This window comes from Sminthopsis crassicaudata, chromosome 5 (genome assembly GCF_048593235.1).
Source record: "Sminthopsis crassicaudata isolate SCR6 chromosome 5, ASM4859323v1, whole genome shotgun sequence".
In the NCBI taxonomy this organism is placed as follows: Eukaryota; Metazoa; Chordata; class Mammalia; order Dasyuromorphia; family Dasyuridae; genus Sminthopsis; species Sminthopsis crassicaudata.
Genome location: NC_133621.1, coordinates 292,494,271 through 292,518,339, shown reverse-complemented (window position 1 = coordinate 292,518,339; position 24,069 = coordinate 292,494,271). Strand labels below are relative to the sequence as shown.

At 37.8% G+C, this 24,069-nt stretch overlaps 1 long non-coding RNA gene across 1 annotated transcript in view; it reads right to left on the bottom strand.

The window, feature by feature from the left end:
* Window positions 1-20,501: 20,501 nt before the first annotated feature.
* LOC141543157 (uncharacterized) overlaps window positions 20,502-24,069 on the bottom strand; it is a 28,549-nt gene continuing 24,981 nt past the window's right edge. The window contains exon 3 of the long non-coding RNA XR_012482358.1: window positions 20,502-20,680. This is a non-coding gene — a long non-coding RNA (uncharacterized LOC141543157). The remainder of the gene's footprint in view (window positions 20,681-24,069) is intronic.

The following is a 24,069-nucleotide window of genomic DNA, read 5'->3' as shown; positions in this document are numbered from 1 at the left end:
GGAAGCAAATAAGGGAAGACCAGTTTGATACCAGGAATTTTTTGAAACAATTAGAGCTTTCCCCAAACTAAATGGATTGCCTCAGGAGGTAGTGAGAGTTTTCTATTGGACCATATTCCATTTACCAGTCCAATATAGAAAAACAGTGCATCTCAAGTGGAAAAGATGATTCTTTTCTTTATGTTACTATGGAAGAGGCTCAGAATATGGAATATCAGAGCTAGGAGAGATTTTAGGAAAGGGAATGTCAGAACTAGGAGGGGCCTTTGAACAGGGAATATCAGGGCTGGCAAATTCTTTACAACAGGGAATATCAGAACTGGGAAGGTCCTTAGAACAAGAGCTGAGAAGGACCTTAGAACAGGGGAATTTCAGGGCTGAGAGCAGTAGAATAAAGAATATTAGAGGAAATGGATTTTCTAGCATAGACTGTTAGAATTTAGAATTCAGAAGCAACAAGAATGTCGGAGTTGGGAGAAACTTTAGAACATGGAATATTAGACCAGGAAGAGCCTCAGAAACCAAATATTAAAGTCTGGCAAAGATCTTAATAATAGAACCTTGGAGATGGAAAGAAACATAGAATGTATATTGGACTTTAGCAGACTTTTAGTTACAAAGGATACTCTCCTACTGATGGAAAAATTAGGGGAAAATAATCATCAGGCAGTTATTGTGAACAATGCCAGTTAGGGTACATGACTCTAGGTGGAGACTATCCAGTTCCTGGCATCAAGGTTCTGAGTCTGAATTTTACTTGACTCATTCTCCCTAAGTCTACAAAGAAGATGAAAAGGGAGGCAAGACAAGAAGATGCACGCCTGAGGTGAAACAATCAAAACATGTTGGGACCTAGTGATGGGGAAATGTGGAGAAGGCTGATGGAGAGCCTCCTGGTCTGAGGTAAGAATTGGGTTGACAGGGAGCCAAGAGCTCCAGGGAGAGGTTAATGTAGGTTATCAGCTGCAGGAGCAAAGGAGAGGAACATGTTGGCGGCTGAGAGGCCCCAGTGCAGCCCCAGAGAGACAGAGAAAGAGAGATTGTGTGCGTGTTTGCATGTACCTTCAAATGCCCTTCAAAAACAGACCATCTTGGCAGCCAAGGATCCAAATACCAGTTACATAAGATAGGCACTTTTAATGGAAGCTTGGAACTTCTTAATATGGACATTTTGTAAAAAGTCACGTCCATTTTCTTTCATCTCTTCTAGAAAAATGTCCCTTTTGAGGGCAAAGAAATGATTATCAGACTGCAAAATTGCCTTCTGCCCTATCACTCAGTAATTGCATGCTGGGGAAAGTCACTTTCTCCAAGCAGCACTGGCTGTCATGTTGCCAAAGGACTAATTAGAAACCAAACCAAGGAATATTGATAGAGTGCCTATTATGTGCACATAGAACTGTGCTTGCTCTGTAGTAGATCCCAACAGTTCTGACCTCAAGGAACTTACACTCTAGTAGGGGCCATGATTCCCCTACATCAGGTAAATCTGGATTTACCAGACTGCCAACAGGATCCATAGCATGAAAAGGATAAAAACTTTTTCCTCTAAAAAAAGGAATAAAATGGATAGTATAGCACCTTTGGTGCTCCAGACACTGTGCTAGACATCGATGCAATTGTGAAAAAGACACTGTCTTCAAGAAGCTTGCAATCTAGTTGAGGAGCCACATCTGCCTTAAATAAGAATACTGGGCCTAGAAAAGGAAATGGCAAACCATTCCAACATATTTGGGAAGGAGATGTAGGCTCCTTAAACTTTGACCTATCTCTTGGTCCGTCTCTTGGGTGTTGTCTGTTTGATGACAGTGATGGTGAGTGATGCGGAAGGAAGGACATGAGCATCTACTATGTTAAGCATTTTATAAATATTATCCGGGAGGATTCTGGGAAGATGACAAAGTAGGTTGGTAAATTTCAGGCTCTTCAGATTTCCTCCAGAAATAAAATAAATTTGCGCCTCAGAGTAGTATGAAAAATCAAGAAGACTTGGGGCAAAATAGGGGTCATCCTGATACAATCCAAGAAGATCTGAAGAAAGTCCTGGGGATTAACCCAATGAAGTGCAAACAACTCTAAGCTGCTCCCCAGAAACTTTGTGGCTGGAGTTTCTGCAGGAATCACAGAAACTTTCATCTTTGGGACTTTTGGAGTCTGGGAAGACTGATTAGCAAAGCCAGGCCCAGCTGTGAGGCAGAGATGCAGTCCTGCTGGAGAAGGAACCAGCACACCTGGAGTGCAGAAGCAGTGGGGCAGGGATGCTGCTGGGTGTGGGCACTTGCAGGAGGTGGAGCTCTTGATTTAGGGTTCCTGGTCAGAGGGGAGAGCTGAAGGGAAGCTTAAGGCACCCAAGATTAGAGGTGCTTGTACTAATACCTCTAATTTAAAAAAAAAAAAAAAAAAAAAAAAAAAAAGAAGTAGCAAAGAAGAACCCCACCATTGAAACATATTATGGGAACAGGAAATACCAGGGTTCATCTTCAGAAGACACTGAAGTTAAAAAAAGCATCTAGACCAAAGAATAACATAATTCCTTGCTGAGAGAATTTATAGAAGAACTCAAAAAAGAATTTAAAAATCAAATAAGAAACATAAGAAAAACTAAGAAAAAAAAATCCAAGAAAAACAAGAAGATAATAGGAAAAAAAGTTAGCTAACTAGAAAAGCAGATACAGAGGCTCAAAGATGAAAATATCTCTTTGAAAATCAGAATTGGGCAAGGGAAAGCCAGTGAATCTAGTTATGAGAGAAATAACAAAACAGATTATAAGAATGAAAAAAACAGGACAGAATGTGAAACATCTTATAAGAAAAATGACAGATTAGAGAACAGATCAAGAAGAGAAAATATAAAAATAATTGGGCTGCTTGAAAATTGTGACCAAAAAAAAGACACAATAATGCAAGAAATAATCCAAGAAAACTGTCCTGGAGTGATAGAACATGAGGGGAAAATAGAAATAGAAAAAAAATCCATTGATCACCACCTTAATGAAATCTTATGTGGAAAGCACATAGAAACATTATTGCCAAATTTTGAAACCCCCTAATCAAAGGGAAAATTTTGCAAGTAACAAGAAAAAAACAATGCAAATATTCTGGAGATGCAATTAGAATTGTATAGGACTTATAAACAGCCACAATAAAAAGCATCAGGTCCTGAAATCATATCTATCTACAATCAAAAGAACTAGGGCTGTGGCCAAAAATATCACATCCAGAAAAATTATCTATAATATTGAATGAGAAAAAATGAATATTCAACGAACTTGTAGGTTTTTAGGACTTTCTATCATCCAAATCTGAACTTAACAGTCAATATCAAAAATCAATTACAAGGAACTCAATATGGACAAATTGTTTGTCTTGTTTTATATGGGAAATGAATACCATATGCTTAAGATTAATATCAACACTAGCACAGCTCAAAAGAAAGATTGGGGCAGAGTTAAGGTAAAAATAGTAATTATGTCATATAAATGAGGTGCAGAGGAAAAATAGACACAGAGGCATTAGAGGAGGAGGAGAGCTCATGGTTCTGAAAACCTACTCACATAGGGAATGGGTTAAATCCGCAAAACTACATATATATCATTAAGGGTATAGCACCCTTCAAAATCTATAAAGAAATAAAGTGGGAGGATTGGGCGGACCAGGAAGCAAAGAGTGTGGGAAGAAGATAAAGGAGGGATCCATGGGTGGGGGGAGGTTAAGTAATAGCAAGGCAAGTTAAGGAGCAGAATTAAAGCAGAGTCAGCAGCTATAGGAAAGATATGTGTGTGTGTATGTGTGTTTATGTGTGTGTATGTGTTTATAACAAGGGAGATTATTCTTCTCCAGAATCAGTGTGGTTTGATTTAGTTAATCATTACTTTATTATCGTCCCCTCACTTGCTCATAAATGCAATACTCTAATTTTCTTACATTATAAAACACAACTTTTTTGTTTTTATTTTATCTATTTTAAATTTTATTTTAAGCTAAATAAATTAAGGGGGGAAACATTGACATATTTACAGCAGGAGTCAAAATAAAAAGTAACAAATTCCCATTCCAATAAAGTCTATATAATAAATCCAGTATATTTTGTTCAGAGCTGTCTATATTTTATTTGCTTCCATGTAAATTTTCTTTTGCTTTCTTGCATAAATATATCCTTTTTTAACTATAATCTGCTTGGGAGTGGTGGGGAAGATGAAAGGGGGTAAAAAAGAATAGAGTAAAAAAGGTATTTAGCAGAGAACCTAAGAACAATTTACAAGGAAGTAAAGAAAAGATGGACACTTATGGAATATAATTTCTTCCATTGATATGTATACTTTCTTGATATGATAATTTGTTATTATATAGTGTGAATCCTCCCTGATGTTCTGCTGGACACACGACAATGTTTTTTTTTGTTGTTGTTGTTTGTTTCATTTTGTTTTGTATTCCTTTTCTGTTTTTCTTTTTTTTTTTTTAAATAAGATAAAATTTTAAAATGTTATCTCATTCAGTCCTCACAAAACCCCTGGCGGGTAGGTGCTATTGTTATCATTCCCATTTTACAGATGAGAAAACTGAGGTTAAATGATTTGCATAGTTAATAAGTACCTAAGATGGGATTTGAACTCAGATCTTTCTGATTCTAGGCACATGAACCTCTTTCACTTTCCATCCAAATGTTCTTGGTTTGGTACATAGATGTGATCAGAACAAAACATTTGACTTTCTGTTTTTCCTTTAAATAGAGCATTTCGATTAACAACTTAACTATTCTCTCAGTAATTCAAAGCTTAAAATCTTTATCGTTTTTGATTTCTCCAGCCATCCTGAGCCTTCCCTCATCAAATTCCCCACTCCTGACATAACATTTACCATTTCCTATCGATTGTCTTTCAGTCATCTTGCATCGATCCCCTTTTTCATGTTCCATTTCTTACCATCTGCATCCCTTTTGCTGGGATTATTGCAATAACCTCCCAGTTTGGTAATATCTGCCTCCAGTCTCACTCTTCTGTCACTCAGATCATCAACGACTGATCAATCTCTCTTTCTCTTTTTTTAAATATTAAAGTATATGTTAAACACAATATGTATACATATCTATACAGTTATCTTGCTGCACAAGAAAAATAACCTGAGAAAGAAAACAAAAATGCAAGCGGACAAAAACAGATAGAATGGAAATGCTATGTTGTGGTTCACACTCATTTCCCATAGTTCTCTCTCTGGATGTAGCTGATTCTCTTCATTATTGAGCAATTGGAACTGATTTGGTTCATCTCATTGTTGAAGAGAGCCACATCCATCAGAATTGATCCTCATATAGTATTGTTGTTGAAGTATATAATGCTGATTAGTCTCTTAATAGTAAAATCTCTCTTACTATTTTCTTTCGAAAAATCCTTCTGTGACAAATTCAGTCTAAACTTTGGTGTGCTGACGTTCAAGGCCTTAAACCATTTTCTAGTCTAATCTGGGAGGCAACACAACATAGCTGAAAAAACTACAACAACCCAAAAAAAAAAAAAAAAAACCCAAGTGAACAAGAAGACAGGAGAAACCTGGAGTAAAATCCTCCTTCTGACATTTAATAACTGTGTCAATTCCTGTATGTGCCAAACTGTTTGTGGCAGCCCTTTTCATAGTGGCTAGAAGCTGGAAGATGAATGGATGTCCATCAATTGGAGAATGGTTGGGTAAACTATGGTATATGAATGTTATGGAATATTATTGTTCTATAAGAAATGACCAACAGGAGAAATACAGAGAGGCTTGGAGAGACTTACATCAACTGATGCTGAGTGAAATGAACAGAACCAGAAGATCATTATACACTTCAACAATGATACTGTACGAGGATGTATGCTGATGGAAGTGGATATCTTCAACACAGAGAAGAGCTAATCCAATTCCAATTGATTAATGATGGACAGAATCAGTTACATCCAGAAAAGGAACACTGGGAAATGAGTGTAAACTGTTATTTTTACCTTCTGAATCCAATTCTTCCTGTGCAACAAGAAATTCGGTTCTACACACATATATTGTATCTAGAATATACTGTAATATATTTAACATGTATAAGACTGCCTGCCATCTGGGGGAGGGGGTTGGGGAAGGAAGGGAAAAAATCTGAATAGAAGTAAGTGCAAGGGATAATGTTGTAAAAAATTACCCATGCATATGTACTGTCAAAAAAAAAAGTTATAATTATAAAATAAAATAAAAATTAAATAAACAAACAAATAAAAAAATAACTGTGTCCATTTACTCAAGGCTCAATTTCTTTAATTAAAAAAAATGATCTTTTTCATTATGAATTTAGCAATGTTCATAAAACATTTTAACACAAAAAGGAGAAAAAACGATTGCATATGAAATCATGCAGTATATTTATCTGCAAAATGGGATAATAATATATGTATTATCTAGCCCAGAGGATCAAATTAGATCATGTATAACAAACTCTTCCTATATTCTCTCTCTCTGTCTCTGTCTCTTTCTCTCTCTCTATCTCTCTCTTTCTCTTTACCTATGTGTGTCTGTGTCTGTGTCTGTCTCTGTCTCAGTCTTGCTTTTGCATTTTAAATTTTTCTGCTGAGGCAAATGGGTTAAATGACTTAATTATTGTTCAGTGCCTGGCTGAATTTGAACTCAGGGTTAGTACTCTATCCACTGCACCATCTAGTAGCCCCCAATATACCCTATGTCCTAATCTACCTCATGGCTTCTCAAACTACCTAGTAATTTCTACTTAGTAATTTCCTATGTTCATGCTTCCTATAAAAATTGGCCCCTAAGTTGAGCTTTGAAAAAGAAGCTAAAGATTAAGAAAGGATGGGGTACAGTAGAAAGAAAAGCACAAACTTCAGAAACAAAAGTTCTGGGTTCAAATTTTTCCTCTGACAATTCCTACGTGTGTGACCTTGAGAAAGTCATTTCATGGAATCTGTAAAAGGCGATGATGGGCTGGATTAGATGGCCTTTAATGTCTATTTCAGCCCTAGATCTGTGACTCAAACTTCTGACAATTCGCCTGTGTGACATTGGGCAAATAATTTTGCTTATTCTGTTCCAGTTTCTTCATCTGTAAAATGGGGCAATTGGATTGGATTCACTCTTTTTTCTTTCTCCTTCCAAGGCAATCAGAGTTAAGTGATTTGCCTGATGTTACACAGTAAGTGTCCACTGTCTGAAGTCAGTTTTAAACTCAGGTTCTTCTGCCCCCAGGGCTGGTAGTCCATGCAGCTGCATCACCCATGACCCTTTGACTCACTCTTAGATTCCTCTCAAATCTAGATCTATAATTCTAAGATTTGGAGGTAGGAGGACATGCATTTCAGGCATAAAGAGTGATGGATGGTAAAAGATGGAATATTCATTCAGAGAACAGCACATAGGGAAGGGTAGCATGAACAAAGAGACCATGAAGGGGAATAACATGACATAAGGTTGGATTAGGTAGAAATCAGTCTGGAAGGGTTTTTTAAAATGTCAGGGCTAAAAGTCAAGGCCATTGGGTCTATAAATTGAAAACTAATTTCTTCCATGGAAATTTGGTACTCAGGTTCAGTCTCAATCTGAATAGTCCAGGTCTGTTGATGGGGGGAAATGAGTTTTTTGATGATTATGAAGATTGCAGTCTTGGGCTGATGCAATCCAAGAAACACGTTGAGTGCTGAGTGCTGAGTTCAAGGGAGGGGGTGACTTCTCTGCCCTTAAACTAAAGCATACCCGGCTTTGAATAATTATCCTATGGAACTCAGAATATGACTTAATATGTTGGAACTCTGTTGTTGTATATCTTCTGGAATGCTAAATAAATCACAGAAATCAGCTCCCAGGCGCTAATGGAACTGAAAATAAGGCTCTCCCCTTCTGATCTTGGCTTGGCTGTTTGCATTGGACTGGCTGCACTTTTACTTTGCTTCCTTGTCTACACCCAGTTCCATTAATTTCCCCCAAAGTCATTTTTCTTTCTTTCTTTCGTGGATTTTCCTTTGGGGGTGGATAGATTAGACATAGCAAGAGACACTTTGCTCTGGGGGATGTTTGCATTTGCAGTCTGATGGTTTCTCTTGCTAAGTGATTTTCTAAGATCTGGATAACAGACTCCAGGGATCATCTAGTTTAAATCTTTTATTTTACAGACGAGGAAACCGAGACCCAGACAGATGAGATTTCTTGCCCGAAGTCACCTGGGTTGTAAGCAGCAGTAAGTACACCTAGGTTCTCTAGTGATGATAATGATAAAACATTTAGAAAGCTTTTTACTATGTGCCAGGTACCACAATATGCACTGGGGATAAAAATATAATCATGCAAGACAGACTCTACCCTCAATGAGCTTTCATTCTATTGGAGGAAGACGTTGGAAGAATGGGATGCCTATGGTGCACGATTTGGAAAGGATCAGAAAGTGATTTTTAGCCTTAGATACTGGGGAAATAAGAAAAGTTAGTCTTGATTCAATGCTCCTTCTACAGAAGAAAACATCACCATTCGACTTCCCATCAAGCCTTTGGATTGATTTTCTTTTAAAGTTCTCCTTAGATTCTTTCTTTTCCCCAAAAGGAAAATCAAGAAGAGACAGAATCTGAAGAAGCAGGGAGCAGTCCCAACATGGTAGGGAGAGGCTGGGGAGAAAGGGATCTGAAGTCGGGTGTGGAGCTTTTAGTAGAGAATAATGTAAAGACAGAAGAGAAGAATGACTTCATTTCCTTTTTGGAGGATTACTAGACTGACAGATCGGGGAAATACCATAAACATAACATAACTGGATTTCAGCAAGGTACTTGAAACAGTTTCTCAGGGAATTTCATGTGCTAGGGGAACTATTTTTTCTGGATCTGATTGTGATCAGGGGGGATAGAATTGATTGCTGAAGTTGATGGAATCTTAGGGAGGAAGAAGGCAAGACATAAGAGTCTAGATCCAGAACTGGGAGGTTCTTTGGAGTCATCTTGTAAATCCTTTCATCTCACAGCTGAGGAGATTGAGGTACATCCATGGCTGAATAAGTAGCAAGCAACAGGCTTGAGATTTCAACCAAAGTCAGAGAATATGGATTTAGGACTAGAAAGGTCCCTCAGGGGCCATGTAACCCAACCCCCTCATTTTTTGTAGGAGAGAGATGAAATAAGTTACATAAGGTCTCACTAGTAGTTCCTCAGTAGAATTTGAACCTAGATTTTTTTTTCCTCAAAAGCATTTTATTTTTCCAAATATATGTGAAAATAGTTTTCAACATTCATTTTTGTGAGACTTTGTGTCCCAAATTTTTCTTCCTCCTTCCTTTAGCTTCCTTCTCCTTAAGACAGCAAGCAGTCTGATATGTGCAATCCTTTTAAACATATTTCCATATTTGTCATGTTGCACAAGAAAAAACAGACTAAAAGGGAAAAAAAGAATAAACAGAGAAATAATGGTTCTGTTCTTGCTTTCTTAGAACCTTCCATATGTAAGGTTCTGTGCTTGGTACTGGAGAATAGAGAAATAATGATCCTGTCCTTGCTTTCAACAATCTTATACTCTGTGGACAGGCTATGTCAGTACATAGAGGCAGCATAGTCTCATGGAAAGAGCTGTTTTTGAAGTTAAAGGACCAGGGGTCAAATTTTGTCTCCATCACTTATTAGCTGTGAAGTTAGTGAGTTACTTAACCTCTGTGGGCCTCAGTTTCCCCATCTGTAAAATGAAGGATCCCTTGAGGTCCTTTTCAGCTCTATACTGTTGATCTTAAATATAATACAAGGTAAAGAATGAAGAAATACAAGGAGAAAGAGAAAATCCAAGCAAAGGGCTTTGGGAAAATTTGAGGAGAAAGAAAACATTTTCTGTTTGGAGGTGGTAAGGTTGGTCTCCCAGGCCAGCATGTACTTATCCTGGGAGCCCAAATCATAGTTCTAGCTGGTGATATGTAGGCCCTGAAGGGAAGAACAACTGGATCTTGTTACGCCTTAGACCTGGTACTTAATACTTGGGTGACCTTGGAGCTCATAACTCCCTCCTCTGAGCCTCAGTCTGGAAAATGAAGAGGTTGGATGAGATGCTCTCTGAGGTCTTTTCCAGTCCTAAATCTACACTCTTATGATCCATTTGACAGTTCTGTCCAACCCAGTCGACTATAGGTTGACGTTACTGTCCTGGAATTCACTAGAACGGTGGTCGGCTCTGAATGGACTTGTCAGATTGATGTTCAGGAAGTCAGCCTGGTCACTCTCCCCACCCCCGGAGCAGGGATGATGGAAGCCCCTGTTCCTCTGCAGCCCCCCGGAAGACGGTGAATCATGACTTTGCTGCCTAAGCTTCTCCCTTCTCTTAACCGATCTTGCCAACTCGAGGAGAGAAGTTGGCAGAGTTTAAATTGTCTCGATTGTAGACTGGAACACAGGGAGGCCCGGAGGAAGCCTAGTGCCAACCGAGGCCTTTCTCCTCCAGAGCTCTATCTTGTCTGACTTCGTTCCTTTGGAATTCGGGATTATCTGAACACACTAGTCTCCAGTTTACCTTTGCTGGGCCTGCCCGGAGAAAAGAGGGGAAGGAGTTTATTTGCTAAAAGATAGAATAGTGTAAATAAAGGAGGTATTTATCAGCTGTCAGAGTCAAGGCCAACTAACCGTTTTTAAATCCTTATAAAACCACTTTAGCAGCATGTCTGCTGGGAGACAATGCATGTGCTAATTACAAATGATGCTTATCTACTTACTGAAGCACTTAAGAGATTCTCCAAGACAAGCCCCATAGTTCATTTCCTTCTCCTCCTCCTCCTCCTCTTCCTCCCTTCTGTCTGCTAACTGGGTAACTAGAGGTCCTTGAAAGCAATTAAAATCCCATTTCTTTAAAAGCATTCTCTGACTTTTTCTCAGAGTCACATTGACTTTCTGTCTCATTCTTCTAGCCACCCTCCTTCCCCCCAAGATGCATGTTCTGGTGTGGGGACTGTGTAGCAACAGTTCTGGCACGTCCAGGGCAAAGCATTAGGGGAAGATTCTCTCCTGCAGAATCTGAATCTCTTCGAAGTGTCTAGCACTTCCCACCCTTTCATTCCCTGTACGAGGTCCCATTTTCTTGGCTGGCAAGCCAGGCTTTGCTCATACACACACACACACACACATTTACAAATATACACATATACACATATTTGCACATTTATACCCATGCATACATATATGTGTATAAATATATATCTGTATGTATATATATATTTGATGTCTCTCTGTATATTTATATCTTTGTGGCTCTCTTTATCTCCTTTAACTAGCCACTCATCCACCCATTCATCTATCATCTATCCATCTATCTGTTTTGTCTATCTATCTCCTTTATCTAGCCATCCATCCCACCCATTTATCTATCATCTATCTGTCTCTTTGTCCATCTGTCTATCTATCCATCTCTTATCTAGCCATTCATGTACTCATTCATCTATCTATCTATCTATCTATCTATCTGTCTGTCTGTCTGTCTCTCTATCTCCTTTATCTAGCCACTCATGTATTCATTCATCTATCTATCTATCTATCTATCTATCTATCTATCTGTCTGTCTGTCTGTCTGTCTGTCTGTCTATCTATCTATCTATCTATCTATCTATCTATCTATCTGCCTGCCTGCCTGTCTGTCTGTCTGTCTCTCTATCTCCTTTATCTAGCCACTCATGTATTCATCTATCTATCTATCTATCTATCTATCTATCTATCTATCTATCTATCTATCTATCTATCTATCTATCTATCTACTTTATTTAGTTACCCATTTACCCATTCATCTATCCATCCATCCATCCATCCATCCATCATCTGTCTATTTCCTTTATCTAGCCACTCATCCACCCATTCATTTATCATCTATTCATTCATCCATCCATCCATCCATTTATCTATCTCTCTGTCTGTCTGTCTATCCATCCATCTATCTATATTTCTATTCTTCTTTTAATAGGCACCAAGAATTATCATGATCACCCCCTTATAAGGCTTTTCTATTTTTCTCCCTCAAAGTTTCCTTATCTCTACTGTGTCGAGAATCCAGAGTGGTTTTGGAATTTCTGTTCACTTATGATCAAGCTGTCTCTTGGAGTCTATGGTGTCATGGAAAATGTGGTTCCTAACTGGAGAGGCTTGGGGATGCAGATCACTGGAAAGTGCAGGCTTCTTATTATATTCATACCCTCTTTTGCACATGGGAACAGCCTCATGTTTCATAGAACAAAATTACTATTAATAATAATAATTAGCATTTATATAATAGTTTAAGGTTTGAAAAATGTTTTATATAACTCAAGGATCTCCACCATAATTATATAAGATTATTTTGACATTATATTATTATTAATTTGACAAATGAAGAACTTGAGACTGTGTTTTGCACAGGGTCACACATCTAATGCCTAACTGGAGGAGGATTCAAACTCAGATCTTACTACTAATTTAATACTGAAAACAGGATTGTGAGCTCTTTGAGAGCATAAAACCTGGTTATCTAATTCTATACATCATTTGTTGTGATTATTATTCAGTCGTTTTTCTAGTTCTGTCTGGCATTCTGTGATCCCATTTCATGTTTTCTTGGCAGAGATACTGGAGTAGTTTCCCTCTCCAGTTCCTTTAACAGATGAGGAAACTGAGGCAAACAGGGTGAATTGATTTGCCCAGGGTCACACATCTAGTATGTGAGGCCAGATTTGAACTCAGGAATATGAGTCTTCCTAAGTTGAGGCACTACAATATCCTCTATCCTACTGGTCACCTACCTGCCCCTACCTGTACAACACTGCCCTTTGGCAAAGAACCTAGATCAGGCTTTATACTAACTACAGTGTCTGATACATCTTTTTTTTTTTTTTTTTTCAAATACATGCATAGATAATTTTCAATATCCACCTTTGCAAAACCTTGTGAATCATTTCACAACTCCACCAACAATGTATCAGTGTCCCAGTTTTCCCATATCCACCATTCATTATTATCTCTTCCTGTCATCTTAGCCAGTATGAGTGGTATGAAGTAGTACCTCAGAGTTGTCTAATTTACATTTCTTTAATCAATAGTGATGGAGAGCACTTTTTCATATGATTAGAAATGGTTTTAATTTCTTCCTCTGAAAATTGCCCCTTCAAATCCTTTGAATGTCTGGTACATCTTAAGTACTTAAACACTTTGTGAATAATCTACTCATTCAATCAGCATTGAAGTACTTGGTGAATGAGTGAATGAATGAATGGCTGTCAAAAGCTCACTCCCTTTTTATCAAACTTCAGTGTCAAGAGAGTATTTATTAAATGCATTTAAAATGAGCCAGCAATGACAGGTAAGATCTAACATGTCATCTCTCCAGAGGCTTGGGGAATGGGGAGAGGAGAAAGAACTTTAAAGTTAAAGGTATAAATTTCTAAGAGTAGAACTTTATATGTCAACAACACAGATGTGAAAAGGCTGGTTTGGGAGGAGGGGATGTTCAGAATATATCTGTAGATAGCTGTCAAATATACCCAGCTCTGCCTTTATAGCTTGTACACAAACTCAATAACCATAGCTTAGGAGAATCTAATGGATCAATTATATATTTATGAGGGATTAGCAATGCTTTTATTTAATAGATAAGGAAACTGAAGCCCAGGTGGCCAAAGAATTTTCCTCAGGTCATTCAGACAGTAAATTACAGAGCCAAAATTTGAACCCAAGACCCCAGATTGAGCATCCTCTCTCTACTACCAAACTGATCATCTCAGGTTCATTTTAAAGGTAAGTAAGTGATGGAATGATTCACTTGTTCTGTTCACTAGGGATCACTAAAATAGTCCTTCAAAAGTGGGGTAGAAGGGTGTTCTGAATTCCCAATTTTTCACAAGGACCTACAGAGTCATATACTCTATAGTAGAGTATTTATAGTTGAGTTGAGGCAGAATGCAAAATTAGGGTGAGGCAATCAGAGCTTTGTCCCAGGACATGTACCTTGGGAGGATCTGGTCAACTATTATTGTATCTTTGGGTACTCTGTTGACCCTGGACCATTTCTTTCCATATCATCCACATTTATATGGTATGATCACTCATTCTTCCTCCCAATGGGCCATTAAATTGGAAGTTTCATTGTCATCACGATTCTCTTCTAGGACCTAATAAATCAACATTTAACTCACCTCCTTTTCTCTGTGTGTCCATCTCGTTTTAGGGGCTTAGTGACTAGGGATCGGCTCTTCTGTAGAAGTATTGAGCATCTGGGGAGTAAGTTCCCTCCTTCCTGAATTTGCCCTAGGTGCAAGAATTATTCTTTGTATTTCTAACATTAGAGACCATTTAACATTAACCTAGGGTTTGTGAATTGATTTTTTTTTTGTAACTGTGTTGTTGTTGTTCAGTTATTTTAGCTGACTCCATGACCCCATTTAAGGTTTTTTGGCAGAGATGCTGGAGTGGTTTGCCATTTCCTTCTCCAGCTTATTTTATAGATGAGGAAACAGAGGCAAACAGGGTTAAGTGGCTTACTCAGAGTCCTCCAGCTAGTAAGTATCTGGGGTTGTGTTTGAACTCAGGTTTCTAGCTACCTTTAATGGCAATACCTGAGTCCTTTGGGCCATGTGCCTTATTATATACAAAATGGGACTTCTGAGAGGTTAATTGCCTCCCTTACCCAGTGAGTTATTGAAGAAGCCGAGGGAACCTTGGGCCTTGACTCCCTCATTCAAGGCCCCATTCAGTCCATCACAAAGACTCCTTGTGAGTCTAGTAATTAGTGATGTGGTTCCATAGTCGATGCTGACCAAGTGCTTTGACCCTGAAGAATATTATGTAAATGTGAGGGCTTATTATTTTCATTATCAAAACAAATGAGTCTTTGAGGAAAGGGGAAATAATTTCAATCACCAGTCTTCAGACTGCCTCTCCCCCATCGTGATGTACTTTGGACTCTGAACCATTGCTCAGCCATGTTCTTGACATGTAGAGTCTTACCGCCTTATAATGTTTTCATCAAGTTATGACTTATAGCAGATCTGGACAAGCCCAAGAAAAAACAGAGATTTATTCCTTTGGTGGAGCCTGTCCAAATAACAGAAGAACAGGCACCAAAGACAATGTGGGGTTTAATGGAAATTATTCTCCCTGTTTGATTTGGAAGGCCTTGTTGACCCTCAGTGAAAAAAAGGCAAAGCATCCCTCCTCCCGCCTGCCATCCAAAGAACAATGTAAATTTGGATGAAAGATCACTGAAGAAAGGGAGCTGTGGTTAATTTTTCAGAAGGAAAAATAGTAAAAAATAAAGTCAAAACATTCCAAGTCAAAATACAGCCACCTACACAAACTTTCACAATAGAATAGTACCATAATATCCTTAAAGTCGGGGCTGTGGAAAGAATGCTAGATTTGGAAAAAAAAAAAAAGGGCTTGGATTCAAATTGTGGGTTATTTTTATTAAGACTCTAAATTTTTCTGTGGCTATTTCCTCATCTGTAAAATAAATGGTTGACCTTAGATGCTTTCTGAGGTCATTCTTTCTAATTTGTCTATGATTCTATGGGTGGAAATTTGCAGAAATATTTCTGAAGGCCAAAATTCCCAAGTCATTTGGTGGTAAAATGAAGATGATCATTTTTCAATAATAGCAACATTTTCTTCTGGTCCTTCTTGAATGTGATTAATCACTTCTGGTGGGCCAGACAACAGGAAGTGATATTTACAAAAGTATCACAGCACGGAATTAAATATGGCAGATCTTGTTCAGTTCCTTAATTCTTGTACTCTTTGCCTATTTCCCATAGCTGAATTCTTATAATTCTGTTTTTTCAAGAGAGAGGAGGATAAAATCTGTCAGAAATTATGCTTTTCACATGGCCATTTTACAATTTCTGCCATTTTCTAAAAGAATAAAAACCAAATTTCAGAAAAATCAGCATCATTGGAAGTCTCTGCAATTTTTAAGGAAGGGAATGTCTTCTTGAATTTGAGGCAGATCTCTTCATAATTTAGATCGCTCTCTCCTAGAAGAGATGTTCCTTGGGCTATGGTTATATTTCAAAACAAAATTCTACCTTTAAGAAAGTTCTGCTGTTTTGGGATCTGGACAGAGAGCAGGAATAGAAGAGTTTTGAGGGAAGATTGTCTATTGGACCTGAACTTTTGCAGTGAAGTTTGGAAAAACATATTTCATACTCCGGAAAGGAAGTCAAGCTAAGGAAAGAGAGTCAGAATATTGAGTTATAGATTGAGGCTAGACAAGACAAAAGCATACACATAATTGAATGATCCTGAGAAATCACTTAACTTTTCCTGAATTCATGTTTTCCCTGTCTGTAAAATGGGTATAATAATAGTGCCCATTTCACAGGAGTTGTGAGGATCAAATGAAATAGTGTGTGTAAAGTGCTTTGTAAACCTTGAATTGCTTTAACAATGAGTGATATTGCTGATGTGGGATGTTTTCTTCCTCCTCCCCACTCCAGCAGCTATGATCTGGGGTGCTAGAATGTCCAGGATTTAGTAGAAAGAACCACATGCTAGGAATCTATTTAATCCTAGGAGTCCATGGTCTCTGACATAGATATGGTCAGTTGTTTGGAAAACTTAGAAGGTTTTGTGAAGAATGGAGCTGTCAATGACATGAAGCTTCCATTGCTGAGGACCATGGGAAATACTATAGTAAAATGGGGAGGTTATTAGATGATATCGAAAAGATGAGTTAGAATTCTGTCTCTAATTGTGGGACAAAATTGTAACCTCTTCTTGAAGGTGATAGAGAACCACTGGAATTTATAGAATGGAGGGGAGGTGACAGTGTCTGGCTCACAGTAGGTATTTAATAAATGCTTGTTGATCATTTTATACATATATATGTATATTTATATGTATGAATGTATGTATACATATTGTCCTCTCCAATAGAGTATAAGTTCCTTGAAGGAAAACACTGTTTCACTTCATCATGAGCCCATACCACAGTGTCTGGCACACAGTGGGCTTGTTGATTGATTAAACAAGTATTGAAGTCTTAGACAATGTCAAGACTTAAAGGTTCATGAAGCCCTAAGCTGTAACATATTTAGCCTATTCCAAAACCCAATAGACCTGCCAAGTGTATGAGAACAACATGTTTTTATTTTTATTTTTTTGCTGAGGCAATTGGGGATAAGAGACTTGCCCAGGGTCACACAGCTAGAAGTGTTAAGTGTCTGAGACCAGATTTGAACTCATGTCCTCCTGACTTCAGGACTGGTGCTCTATCCACTGCTCCATCTAGCTGCCCCAACAATTAAACTTTCTGAGTCTCAGTTTCCTCATCTGTCAAATGAGGGGTTTGGACTACATGGCTTCTAAGCATCCTTTCAATTCTAATGAAATGATTGACTGTGAATTGACCTTCAAAGTATATAGGAACGGGTCCTTGACCATAAATGGTTGCTATATCTTTGGAGATCATAGATTGATTATCTATTTGGAGCTGGCAGAAACCTTGGAATTCATCTGACCCAATCTTCCTATTTTATGGATGAGGAAACTGAGGTCCAGTGAGGTCAAAACTTGTCCAAAGTAAGTGCTGTACTGTGGATTCCTAATGAAAGTCCTCTCATTCCAAATTATAGAATCAGAAAATCATAAATCTAGAATTAAAAAATCCCAGTTCACCCCCCCCCCCTCCTATTTTACAAATGAACAAACTGAGGCTCAGGAAGCTGAAGTGACGCTGGTACTCTTTCGATTACATGGAGCAAAGGAAGAGATCAGGATTTTCTGATTACTCTTTTGATTTAAAAATGGATAAAGTAGCAGTCCAGAGCCATAAGGAACCATCAACGTTTTCTGCGTAATTACAGCATATATAATTAATGGCAACCTAGCCAAACCCTGCCCTAATTGCTGGCCCATTACTGTGAACGCCATGTGGTCAGAAGCTCAGGGGCTGGCACAGCCATTAGGCACCACAACTTGGTGGGCATACCCTGCGGTGCGTAATCATGTTGCCCTTTGGAGAAATCATAGAGAAACTCGATGGATATTTGTGCAGAGCCAAAGCTTGCAAGGAAGCCACATGAAATATGATAGAGATGAAAAGTTCCAGGACCAACGGGCACCCACGAATTAAGCGCAGTAGGCTGTCTTAATAAATGATGACATAAAAGGAAGAGTGGATGTGCCCCATTCTTGATGGAGTCTAGAAGCTGACTCCAGTGAGGTTGCCAGGACTGCTGCCCCAAGTAGCCTTTGTGGCTGGGAGCAGAGGAGATGGACAGGTTCTTATTTGCAGGAAGGCAAGAAAACACTTTATGATTGATTGGATTATGGGGAGCCATACCTTCCATCACTGAGTGTTTTGAAATTCTGAGAGCAGAAAATGGAATTCTTTAAGAGTAGGAAAGAGATTATGGAGATGGAAAGCACAGCTGGGGCCATGTTGGGTGGAGATCACTTTGGAGATCACCCCAGGGCCTTGGGCAGAGTCTCATGACCTCTCTGAGACTCCTTTCTTCAAAGGCAAAAATGAATTCCTTTAGAATGTCCCCTATAGGACTAATCCTACTGACCCGCCTCAAAGCCCTTTATGATGGAAAGACAAGACGGGATGGGTTCATCTTCATCCTGGAAAGACAGGCTTGGAGAAGAAAGGAAGGAGGTTAGACCTTTTTCAGGGGTGTGAGTCTCATGGACAGAACTTATCCCACCTAGATAAGATTTAATGGAAAGAACAGAGCAGAAAACCTGGATTCAACTTCCTCCTCTGACATTAAACTCCCTGATCTGAGCCTCAGTCGTCTCAGTTGTGCAGTTATGGAGTCTGAGGCTCTTTCTGGTTCTGTATTCAGCAAGTAGTACAGAGTATTGAACTTGGCAGTCAGAAAGATTTGAGTTTGAATTCTGCCTTGGACATTTACTAGCTGTATGACTGTGGGCAAGTCAGCTAACCTGTCCCAGTCTCAGGTTTCTCATCTATAAAATGGGGATAGAAATAGCATCTCCTTCACAAGGTTGTTTGAGGATCAAATGAAATAATATGGATAAATATAATAACACAAATAAATAATATAAAATAATATAAATGTTAGCCATCATTATTATAATAATATTAAACAATATATCACAATAGACAATATGTCCATAACATAATATAGTTAGCCTATTGATGATTAATATATTAAATATATAAAAATATTAATTATATAATATAGCATAATAGAATCTATATCACATATTAATAATAATCCTTAAGTACTTTATATTTACAAAATCATTGTATTTATATAATAAACTGATGTGTAACATATCACTATGACACTATATTATATTTATGTAGTATATCAACATATAACATATACTTATAGAATATATTAATATATCACATTCACACAACATATTAATGTATAATAGGTTCTATTTCTATATTATAACATAGTAATACACTATATATATATACTATATCGATATGAGATATATTAACATATATTTTTTAGCATATTAATATACAATATATTGATAGAATATGTTATATTTACACAGCATATTAACATATATTAGGTAATACTTATATAATGATATAGCAATTATATTTGTGTATTTATATAACATATTGATACATAAAATATATCAATATATTTTATTTTATGGCACATTAATATATAATATATTATGTTTATGTAACACATTAACACACAATAGATTATATTTATCTAATAAATTAATATAGCAATATATCATTTTATATGACATATTGATATATGAGATATATTAACATGGCACATAATAATAAACATATATTTATATAATATGTTTATTGAATATGCCAACATATTAGGTTTATACAACATATTAACACACAATATATAATTTATTTAGTTTAATATATAAATTATATATTATATTAATATAACAATAATTGTATATAGCATATCAATATATGAGATATGAATACATCATATTTATATAGCATATTAATATATACCATAAATTTATAAGTTATATGAATATATTATATTTTATAACATATAAGCACACAGTATATAATATTTATATAAACAGAATATTTCTGTAATGTAACACTATTATATAGGATATGATATATGAATACATTATACAATATATTATATATATATAGAATTTCAATTGATTCTCAAACAACCCTATGACATAATTATAATAAACATAATGATAAGTAGCATATATATTAAGTAAGATCATATAATAAATAGAATAATTCACTTGGAGTCAGGAAGACCTGAATTAAAATCCTTCCTTGGTCACTAAGTCACTTAACCTCTCAGTATCTAAGCGTCTCCATCTGTAAAATGGGGACAATAACAGCATCTACCTCTGAGATCAAATGAGGTAATATGTGTAAAGCATTTTGCAAACCTCAGAGAAATGCAAACAATTATTATTGTTATTATGTCGTTTGAGATGTCAAATATGTAGTATAGGCATTTTAATCTCCATTTTACCAATGAGGAAACTGAGTCTCATGGGGCTAACCTTGATGTTCCCTAGATGTTCCAGGTTCAGCGCTTCATAACTTATTCCTCCACATAGCAGCTGCTTCTCTAATGAACCAGACGTTCAGTGGGTAGGATATGGCTCATAGCTGAGCAGGGCTGAATGAGTCCCTCGTTGGTGCTTCAGCTTTCCCTTCCTCCCTGGGCTCGGCCCTCGACTCCCATCTCCCCCTCCTGGAGTGTGTATTTTTCAGTGTTGGCAGGTGTTCTGAGCAGGTGCTGTGGCAGGTGAGATACAGAGGGAAAGAAAGAAAACATTAAGGCAGGTGTGTTTGTTCATTTAATAATGTCTGCTAGAAAGGTTTCATTTGCCTGCAATTTCAATATAAAGAAATCACCTGGGGACTCTCTATCTCTCTCTCTGTCTCTCTCTCTGTCTCTCTCTCTCTCTGTGTCTCTCTCTGTGTCTCTCTGTCTCTCTGTCTCTCTCTCTCTCTCTCTCTGTCTCTCTCTGTCTCTCTGTCTCTCTCTCTCTCTCTCTCTCTCTCTCTCTCTCTCTCTCTCTCTGTCTCTCTCTCTGTCTCTCTCTCTGTCTCTCTGTCTCTCTCTCTCTCTCTCTCTCTCTGTCTCTCTCTGTCTCTCTGTCTTTCTCTCTCTCTCTCTCTCTCTCTCTCTCTCTCTCTCTCTCTCTCTCTCTCTCTCTCTGTCTCTCTGTCTCTCTGTCTCTGTCTCTCTGTCTCTGTCTCTCTCTCTCTCTCTCTCTCTCTCTCTCTCTCTCTTCATATATATATACACACATATATACATATACACATGCTTCTGGGACATTTTAATAATATTTTTGAACATTCTTGCTTCAGTACATTAATGATTTGTAAGTTTTGGGATTCTTTTCTAACTTCCCAGATGGTCTTTGAGAATCCCTGTAGCCGAACCACTTATTTCTGTGGCCAACTTGGAGTTGTCTCTACAAACTTGACTGGCTTTTGGACAATAGTCTCACTAATTCAACCCAATACACCTTGGTTAATAGAACTGGACAACCTAGGTTAGAATTCCACTTCTATCACTTGGGCAAATCTCTTAAGCTCCCCTGGCCTCAGTTTCCTAATCTGTAAAATGTAGCAAGGGGAATTGATTTAGATGGACTTCAAGGTGCCTTCCGATTCTAGCTCTGTGGTCCTAGGATCTTGTGATTAAGATCACATATCTCCTGTGTGAAAGGTCTCGTTCGCCTCCATTTTGTCCAAGTCCTTTGTAAAACGTGGTGCCCTAAACCAGACACCATCACTCTCATCAAACTTATCTAGCACCTACTATGTGCCAGGCACTGTGCTAATCACTTTAAAAACTTTAACTATTTTGCTCCTCACAACAACCCGATGTGGTAGTTGCTATTATAATCTCCATTTTACAGATGGGAAAACTGAGGCAGACAAAGGTGAAATGACTTGCCTAGGTGTCACACAACTAGTGAGTGTGAGGCTGGATTTGAACTCAGGTTTTAAATTTCTTCTTTCCTTCCTCCCTTCCTCCCTTTCTCTCTCTCTCTCTCTCTCTCTCTCTCTCTCTCTCTCTCTCTCTCTCTCTCTCTCTCTCTCTCTTTCTCTTTTTCTTTCTTTCTCTCTTTCTTTCTTCCTTTTCTTTCTCTCTTTCTTTCTTTCTTTCTTTCTCTCTTTCTCTCTTCCTCTCTTTCTCTCTTCCTCTCTTTCTCTCTTTCTTTCTCTCTCTCTTTCTTCCTCTCTTTATCTCTTTCTTTCTTTCTTTCTTTTCTTTCTTTCTCTTTCTCTTTTTTTCACTCTTTCTTTCTTTCTTTTCTTTCTCTCTTTCTCTTTTTTGCTCTTTCTTTCTTTCTTTCTTTCTCTCTTCCTCTCTTTCTCTCTTTCTGTCTTTCTTTCTTTCTTTTCTTTCTTTCTTTCTCTCTTTCTTTCTTTCTTTTCTTTCTTTCTCTCTTCCTCTCTTTCTCTCTTTCTTTCTCTTTTCTTTCTTCCTCTCTTTCTCTCTTTCTTTTCTTTCTTTCTCTCTTTCTCTTTTTTTCACTCTTCCTTCCTTCCTTTCTTTCTTTCTTTCTTTCTTTCTTTCTCTCTCTCTCTCTCTCTCTCTTTCTTTCTTTCTTTCTTTCTTTCTTTCTTTCTTTCTTCTTTTCTTTCTTTCTTTCTTTCTTTCTTTCTTTCTTTCTTTCTTTCTTTCTTTCTTTCTCTTTCTTTCTTTCTTTCTTTCTTTCTTTCTTTCTTTCTTTCTTTCTTTCTTTCTTGCTGAGGCATTTGGGGTTAGGTGACTTTCCCAGGGTCACATGGCTAGGAAGTGTTAAGTTTCGGAGGCTGGATTTTAATTCAGGTCTGGTGCTCTATCCACTGCATTACCTAATTGCCACCTCACTGTCCCCCTCAGGTTTTAAATCTTGAAATCTAAAGCACTATGTAAATGCTAGCTATTATTAATAATAATTTGCAGTATAGTAATAGTATAGTAGAGGGTAACCTCGCAGTCTGGAAGACCTGAATTTGGTTTCTATTTCTGACTTGTTCTGTCTGAACAAGTCACTAAATCTCTTGGTGTTTCAGACAGTCATCTAAGAGCATAAGTTGTAGAGAAAATGGAAACCTGCACTGGTAGAGGGAGTTTCCCCACCCCTGGAGTTTTCTCTATCAAGGAAATCACAAGTCTAGTTCCTATCCCTTCCTAGCCTCTGATAACCACTTGAGTGATATTGAACAACTGAGTGAATGAATGAATACCATTTAGGGCATCAGTTTACTGTAAAATGGCAGTGTCTCTGATCACAAATCATTGGAAGGAGTTGCATCCGGATCCAGATGACGGCCTCAGAGCAAGTTATTTCTGGAATGACTTTGCAAAGGAGACATCTGATGAAACCATGTGAGCAAAGACATTTTGGTAAAGTGACTTGGCTCTTAGTTTCCACACAGAGAGATAGGGAGGTAAGTTCTTCCTCTCGTGATTCATTCATCTGGAGATGGACTTATCAGTGGGGTGGGTGGAGATCCCCCACCCATCTCATCGATAAACCTTCTAGTGGGAGTTACCCCGGAGGGAAGAAGATGAAGAAGAGGAAGCAGAAGAACGGGGAGGAGGCTGATGTTTAGATATTGTCTTGGTTACAGGAATCTCCTCCCTTTTGATCAGTGCCTGAAAACCTGCTTTTAATTTTTCCTTGGAAATGGGATTGAGCCATGTGGCCAACTAAGATTTATGCAGTCAGCTGTTTTTTTTTTGTTTTTTTTTTTTTTTCTCCCTGAATCTTGGCCCCTTTGGAAGCTTCATGCTCATGTTTCTAAGCAGCCTTTGGGTGGCAACATCCTCTTCATCAGGTGGATTTGAATTGACCTTCCTCCTCCTCAACTTTTATCTCCCTGGCTCCCATCTCTACCTATTGGAATTGTATCCGTGTTTCAATGCCCAGCTCGTGAAGACTTCCTTGCCAGAAGTCACAGGATCATGGTAGTAAAAGTCTCTTACAGTTATAGATTAAGAACCCATAATTCTCATGTGACCTGGGAATGAGCCTTGGTTTCCTTTTTTTTTTTTTTTTTTTCTTCTTTTTGTAAAATTTGGACAACCATGTTCTTTCCAGTTCAACACTTTTGACTCCATGGGCCTAGTTTTTGAGAATTCAGGGTTACCCTAATATACTGAGACATTTGAAG